The sequence below is a fragment of the Panthera leo genome, chromosome C2 (assembly GCF_018350215.1).
Source record: "Panthera leo isolate Ple1 chromosome C2, P.leo_Ple1_pat1.1, whole genome shotgun sequence".
In the NCBI taxonomy this organism is placed as follows: Eukaryota; Metazoa; Chordata; class Mammalia; order Carnivora; family Felidae; genus Panthera; species Panthera leo.
Window position 1 is genome coordinate 103667475 of NC_056687.1, and position 8075 is coordinate 103675549.

At 39.6% G+C, this 8075-nt stretch overlaps 1 long non-coding RNA gene and 1 pseudogene across 1 annotated transcript; one reads left to right on the forward strand and one right to left on the reverse strand.

Annotated features, from left to right (window-relative positions):
- Positions 1 to 8061, reverse strand: part of LOC122229619 — a 95082-nt pseudogene extending 87021 nt beyond the window's left edge.
- LOC122229622 lies at positions 67 to 6217 on the forward strand. Its single transcript, XR_006207080.1, has 3 exons — positions 67 to 172; positions 2805 to 2956; positions 5167 to 6217. It is a non-coding gene; the product is annotated as an uncharacterized LOC122229622 (long non-coding RNA).
- Positions 8062 to 8075: the final 14 nt, after the last annotated feature.

The window sequence follows — 8075 nt, forward strand, 5'->3', positions numbered from 1 at the left end:
ATGGTCATCCTAAGCTCCACCCCCTCCCACCCATCAGGATAATGATGACATAATGGCAGCCAACATCAGCATATTCTGGGTTATAGAATCTCAGTGGGCATATTCACAGTCCACTCTGTGCTACATTGGACCAAGTCCAGGTCACTTTTCCAAAGTTCCAAAGGTAGATCAGGTATGCTTAGCTCTCCTCCAGTTTTAGAGGTTCTGCTCCTAATTCTCTGCACATTACTCCACAAAGAACACATATACACACCTCCAGCAAAACAAACAGAGCATGGTCTAAATCCAAATATGGAAAGTAATCCTTTCTCCTGTGTTAGACACAAGTCTGCATGGTCTGGCTTTGCTAAAATACCACTCTTTGGCAAGACATACCAGTTTTACATTACAAGATAAAATATTTGGCTTAGCTTCTCAAACTAAACATCTCCATTCTGGTAGCCTCAGTTTCCCTCAAGAATTATACTTTTGTGCATCTAGATGTTAAGAGCACTACAAAACAATACACAAAAAAGCGAAGGAACTCTCCTCTTCCACTGAAGATTACTGTTGAAGATCTTGTAAAAGAACTTCTCCCATTCCTGGGCTACTGCAAGTTTTAAAGATTAGGGTACAATCTCAATACATTGTTTTGTGTGTGTGTGTGTGTGTGTGTGTGTGTGTGTGTACTATATTGTAATTAATAAATAATCTGTGGGGTGATACATGATAATATGTGAATAACCCATTCCCCAATATCCTCAAAACTCTTTCACCCAATAATTTTAGCATCCTTTGATGATCCTTGCCTGAATTATTTCAATAGTGGTTGCAAATGGTGATTTTTCGTATTCTATATTTTTTCTACATTTATTAGCTAGCAGTCTTTGGAAGAAGAAAGCTTACCTCCATCGCCACCTTTATTTTGAGTGTCACTATGGACTAATGGGTTCTTTTCTGACTCAAGATGATATAATACATTATCATCGTTATTCTTTTTGATGTTTAATTTATCACAAATTTGGGCAGCAGGGAAAACTTTAAGGTAATTCCTGTATCTTTTTGACATGTCCCCATTAATTTCCAGCACTTCTTCATTCTTGTGCACGAGATGTTTCCAACTTACTGTGTATTTCCTGTATCCCAGACTTAAAATCAGCCATTTCCCAAAAAAACCTGGGTTCCTTTCAGTGGAGAACAGTATTTAGAAATCAGCATCTGTGTACAAGTTATGCCCAATGCTACTGGAATGTTATTGCTTCTAGGCCTTTTCAGGAGACAGGGCTAGGAAATACATTTTTTTTTTAATTTTAGAGAGAAAGTAAGAGCAGGAGAGGAGGGCAGAGGAAAGAAAGGAGGGAGGGAGAGACAGAGAGAGACAGAGAGAGAGAGAGAGAGAGAGAGGATCTCAAGCAGTCTCCACACTCAGCACAGAACCCAATATGGGGCTCCATCCCATGACCCTGGGATCATGACCTGAGCCGAAATGGAATTGGACACAACCAACTGAACCACCCAGGCACCCCAGAAATAAAAATTTTTAAAGAAGCATAAGTTAATACTGATACTTGCAATTCAAATGAAATCTAATTTCAAAAAAAAAAAAAAAAAGCCAGGATTTTTCCTAACCTCCAATTGGTATCTCTCTTCTCCCATAGTGAGGAAAAATCTTCTGATTTCCAACAGTTTTCTTAACACATACAAAATAACTTGAGAATTTCTTCACTGATAGCACTATAAAAAACAAACCTACAAAGAAAATGTCTTTATTTATTCACAATTCTTTCTGTACTTAAAATACATTCTGTTAAGAGAGTACTGTGCTCAAAAGCAAGTTGAATGAACTTTTTTTCCTGAGTTACGGTATCTAGATGATAGTTTCATTTGGGAGCTTCGTTTGTAGCTGTGTTCAGTCTTAGGGTTTGCTTTTTAAATTTTTATTGATTTAATATGCAAAATATTTACAGTTTCAAAAGTCAAAACTACATAAAGAAGGAAGCTCAGAGAAGTTATACTCCTTTTCCAACATTTTCAGTAGTTTCTGGTTTATCCTTCTTACATTTCTTTTTAAAATAATATGCAAATATATGTCATCTTATTCCCCCCATAAGTCCGTGAATACAGAGTATCTTTCCACTTCTTTATGTCTTCTTTGATTTCTTTGAGCAATGTTTTATAGTTTCCAGTGTATGAGTCTTTCACCTCCTTGGTTAATTCTAAGTGTTTTATTCTTCCTGATGCTATTGTAAATGGAATTGTTTTTAATTCCCTATTTAGATTGTTCACTGTTAAATATCTCCCTTATTATAGGAAGGTTGACCATCTTTTCATACATTTAGGGGCTATTTGTATTTCTTTTTTGGTGGAACTCTGTTTTCATCTTCTACTCATTTTTCTGTTGTGTTGTTGGTGTTTGCCTTCTCAGTTTTTAGGAGCTCTTTAAATATTACTAACATCATCCCTCTGGAGAGAGGCTTGAATTACACAGGTGTATGCATTTGTCAAAAATCAGTGAATGTACACTTAAGTTTTGTGTGTTCGTTGTATTTAAATTTTATATCAGAAGAAAGTCAGACTTGGGTGACTGATAAATGGAGCTGCTTTTGACCAAATCAGGTACCTGGAGAATAAAAAGATTTTATGAGGTTAACTTGGACATGTTAAATTTGAGGTACTCTGGGACGTCTGCTCCCCAGTTTCCTCACCTGCCAAATGCAGACAGTGATAGTCTCCATCCCACTGATATATTAACAATCAACTCATACAGTATGTGTGAATACATTTTGTTAATGTTTAAGTGCCATATTCATGTCACATTATATCAGCCCTGCATGTATCCATAGCCTGATGAAAGGACACAGAGGAGAGACTGAAATATTGTCTGCGTTTGCACAAAAGCAGCACCATCCATCTAGTTCAGGAAGACAGGAGACGCTGGAGGAAGATGCTGAAGAGAATGAAAAATGTGGATAGTCAAGTAAGAAATATAAGATAACAAATCATCAATTAGAAATAGACCCCAGCTGCTTCTAAACATAATAAACTGTCAAAGCTTTCCATCAAGTAGAAGAAGACGGAGTTACAATGAGATTTGGGAGAAAACACATATTAAAAAATTCAACTGAGCAATTAGTAGCAGCATTTACTGTAGATTAGAAACCCTCTACAGAATCACTTTTGCCTTAGAACATACATAACGTATATTACAAACTGTTGCTACTGTTCAATTTTCATCTGCAAATTTAAAGTTAAAATATAATATGTCTTTAAAGGTGATTGCTAGTTCAAACTTACCATTAAGGAGACTGCTTCCTAACTCTTGATTATGTTTGGAAAGCATCTGGGAAGTTTAAACATCTGATTGGTTAGACAGTATTTGGGTGTGAAATGTAATTCTTTGATGCATGCTGTTCTTCTAGAATTTATAGGTAGTGCTACATTCTTAAATTTGTTTTGCTTTTGTGAAGTAAGCAAATTACTTGACCTTAAACCTCAGTAAAACTATTCAATTAAATGCAAAACACAGCTATTGAAGATATATCACAGCAGGGGGGGGGTGTCGTCACTTCCCTCAGGGAGCGGATAATCTGGAGGCTGAGACACCTCTAAACAAGTACTGAGGAAAGTGAGTGAGTGCCCACAGAATCAGAAACCAGCTGGCAAGTATAAAAGCATAGTATATATATATATAAAAAAAAAAAAGTACAAAAGTGTGAGATGTCAATCTAATGTCAAGGTCATCACTGCCCTTGATCTCCCTTGGTGGGGCACACAGTACAAGTCTGCCAATTAGTTCAGCTAGCTGTAGTCACAGGATCTGCAGCAACTCCCATAGAGAGCGAGAGACTATTTGCCCAACTCTTGAATCTGAGTTGGTCCCTGGGTTTCCTCTGATCAACAGAATATGGCATATGTGACCTTGCTTGACTCCCAAGGCTATGCCTTAACAAGGCTGCCAGCTTCCACCCCCACTATCTTAGATGCTGCCCAAAGATGGACAATGTAGCCTGTGAAGGAGAGGCCACACCCTCCTCTCTATGAAAGAATCCTCCAGAAGAATTGTGGCCCTCAATGGATAGCATCACCAACAGGCACTTTGGACCTTCAGCTCAGCTTACTCTCTAGCTCAGGCTTTGGAAAACTACAGTTAAGGGCCAAATCTGGCCCTCAGCCTGTTTTTATGTTGGGCCCTTGAGCTAAGACTAGCTTTTGCTTTTCAAAGGTGTGTAAAGAATGAAATAAATAAGTACCAATGAATAATATGCAACAGAGACAAAGCCTAAAATATGCGTTACTGGCCCTTTACAGAAAGTGTCGCAATCCCTGCTACAGCTGAACATAACTGTATAAACCCAAACAAAACCACAAAGGAACCATTCAAGCAACTCTCAGAATTGTGAGAAATATTAAAGGGATATTTGTAATACATGGGATAGTTTCCTCTACTGCAATGGATAGATGAATCACAAGAAGCTAAATGCTACACAGTGAACAAGGAGACTGCCTCAAAGGAAATAACTCTTAAAGGTTTTGGACTTTTTCTTCTCACTAATTTAGGATTTCTTGTCCCAATCTGCTGTCCATGGCTCTGTTTTGCATTCTAGAGAGGTTTTGGCAGTACACATACATACTATTCATGGGACATTCAAAACATTTTTTTAATTTTTATTTTTTAGAGAGAGAGAGTGTGCACGAGTTGGGGAGAGAGGAAGAGGGAGAGAGAGACTCTTAAGCATGCTCCACACTCACAACGGAGCGTGACAGGGGGGCTCAGTCCCACAACCCTGGGATCATGACCTGAACCCAAATCAAGAGTGCGACGCTCAGCCAACTAAGCCACCCAGGTGCCCCCAGAACATTTATTTTAAAAAAAATTTTTTAAGATTATTTATTGGGGTAGGGGGGAATGAGAGAGAGAGAATCCCAAGCAGGCTCCATGATGTCAGCACAGAGCCCAACGCTGGGCTCACTCTCACGAACCAGGAGATCATGACCTGAGCCAAAATCAAGAGTAGGATGCTTAACTGACTGAGCCACCCAGGCTCCCCCTGGTGCACCCCAAAACATTTTAAAAACAAGTACTGGACTACAACTTTTCTAAAATAAAAACATAGTTTTTGTAAGATGTAATATCCACGTCCTAATACATCCTTCCAGATACAAAGGTCTTTTTTTTTTCCTCCATAGATTAACCTGTTTGCAATGGAGCCTGCCTAGTTTTGTTATCAATGGACCTCCTTTACTTAGTGAGGTAAATTGTCAGCCAAGGTGGGGTGAAGAATGGCTGTGATAAAGGCATCAGCAAGCAGCAATCACTTTACCCTTTGCAAAGGGCACAGCTACCTCCCAGAGCCGGAACCAGGAAAAGAATCACAACAATGATTTAGATCTGAATATGCATTAAGCCTAAATATTCATTCATTCCCCTACTACTATCTAAATACAATTTTATTGTGCACCCATTTTTTGTACACCCATTTTTGTCTCCTATATTCACCTATGTTATTTTCAGAGAACCTTCAAATTACCACAAATGATTTTTAAATGCATATTTCACTCCTCTATTCTTTCCCTTTAGCCCACAAAAGGCTTTCATAAGGAAGCAGCAGTTGAACCAAGGAATCTGTAAACTAAAAGAAATGGTGGGCCATATTTATAGTCAGTGCAAATTGGGGATGGGGAGTTATGACTAGGGTCAAAGTAAAACAGATGACCCAGCCCTACCAGATTTTGAGCAAAGGACCAATATGATCAATACTACACATCTGAATTTGCATTTGGCTTAGATCAGTGTGGTAGCTCCTTTCCAAATATGTCCCTCCTCCCCGACACTGATCCTCATCTCCTGGTAATTGTGACCTGTCTGATCTCCTCCCCTCGAATCTTGAATAGTCCTATACTTGCTTTTGACCAATAGCATGTGGCAAAAATGATGCTACATAACTTACAAGGCTCACTTTTGCCTTCCAGCTTCTGTCTTGGGACTCTTAGTATGCTGATGAAATTCCGATCAACTGTCAGGGGTAAGAGCAGACACTAACTTGCTGATACAACTGAAAAATCACTGACACAACTCACTGACTTAGACTAACTTACTGAAAATTGTCCTCTTTTGACAAGTGGGGATATAGGCCGTCTGTTTAAAACTCTCCGTTTGTCTGTGGAATAGATGATGCCCTTTGGGACTTCTCTTGTGGAAGCTGAAGTGGTCATTGTTATATAGCACAAACTGGACATAGCTCTTGCCCAGCACAGCTTATGAACTTAAAATGGATGAGCTCACACCCTCAGATATTTATATGAGCCGGAGACCAGAGCACAACAGGCAGAGATTACACAGTGCATTACATACCCTTGATCCATTTCTATTATTAGAACAGAGCTGGTAGGACAGATAAGGCATGCCCAGGTAAATATAGGAAATGCCTCCCAGATTTTATAAAATCTTAAAACATACATCACAAGACCTGTAGGAAGCATCAGTGCTTTTACCAGAATTATCCACAGGAACTCTAAAGTGGCCCAAACTCTAAAGAGATCAGAATTTTACTGTTCTTTGAATAAAGCTAGTATTTCATTCAATAAAGGTGATCTGAGGTAGCAAGAACCAGAATGAACCAGATGATTACTCTACCCACCCAGGCAATGGATTTCTAACCAGTGTTCTCCTTGCAGGAATCTAAGACTTTCTCCTACAAAGAGTTTCAAAGCCTCTACCCTCTCAGATTACCTATTAACCACAAAAGGGAAAGTAGACTTTGTAATGGACCATACAGAGAAATCTAAGGACAATTCAGATTTCAGTTATTGATACTGGAACAACCCATTATATATTTAAAAATTAATGTGTTTAATATTTAATACTATGTTCTTCTTGATAAGGAACAATATGAATAGCACCTCCTAAAGTCCGGATTCTTGACATCTAATCAAACCTCTTGATCCTCCTTCTAGGGAGTTAGAGAAAAGGTTAAAGGACATCAGGAGGGAAAAAAAAGGTCTAACAAATGGAGAACGTATAACTCTCTACAAGGTAACTGGCCTAGACTCTCCAAAAAGTTAATGCCAAGAAAACAAAAAACGTGAGGGGGATTGTTCTGCACTAAAAGAGACACATATAACAAATGCAATGTATACATGTTCGTTGTACTATCTTTCTACAAAACCAATATATAACACATCTTTTGACAACTGGAGAAATTTGTATACGGGCTAGATATTAGGTTATATTATCAAATTGTTAAGGTTTTTAGATGTGATTAAATTTCTCATGTGGTTGCATGAAAGAAGGTCTGACTTTATTCTTAGGAAATGCAGGCTGAAGTATTTAGGAGAGAGAAAAAGCAATTGTGGCAAAATGTTAACACTTACTCAACCTTGGAGTTAAGCACTTGGGGTGCTCATTGAACTGTTCTTTCAACTTTCCACGTGGGGATGCCGAAGCCACACTGTTCACAGTCCCACAGCCAAGCGGCCAGAATGGGGAACGGTTTTCAAATGGCACTATGCCAGGGGTGCCGGGAGAGTAGAGGAAATATTATTTCTGGATTAATTCAACCACCTCCACCCAAAGACCGGTATGACCAGAACCCATACAGCAACACCCAGGTACCACGCCTAAAAGCCTCGCCACTTCTTCCAGGGAGCACCAGTTAGTGACAAGTCTGGGTAGGACAGACTTTCTCTGAATTCTCCAGACCAAAAGAGTTTCAAGATGCCCGAAAGCAATCGACTTCCCGGGACTCGTATGCATACACCAGACCACTGTAACCCCGTGGTGTCCCCACCCTTCATTCTCCATCGATTCTAGAAGGAGAACACACTTTTCTTCTGAGATTAAAGAACTCCCCAAGGTTTCTTCTTTTCCTTAATAGCGCTGTGCGGACTTGAACAAGTAAATCCCTCCAGAACTGCTTGAGGCTGGGAATTTATGCCGCTCGTAAACAAGGCAAAATCCTTGTCAGAGATCCGCCGCGGCCCACCCCCTGCCCGCGTCCAATGTAAAAGGCATACCTAACAGCGGCGTGCTCGGAACGCAGCGTGATGGCTAGGTGCGACAGAGCCCACACCCAGGGAGTGCGTAGAGCTGCAGGCCG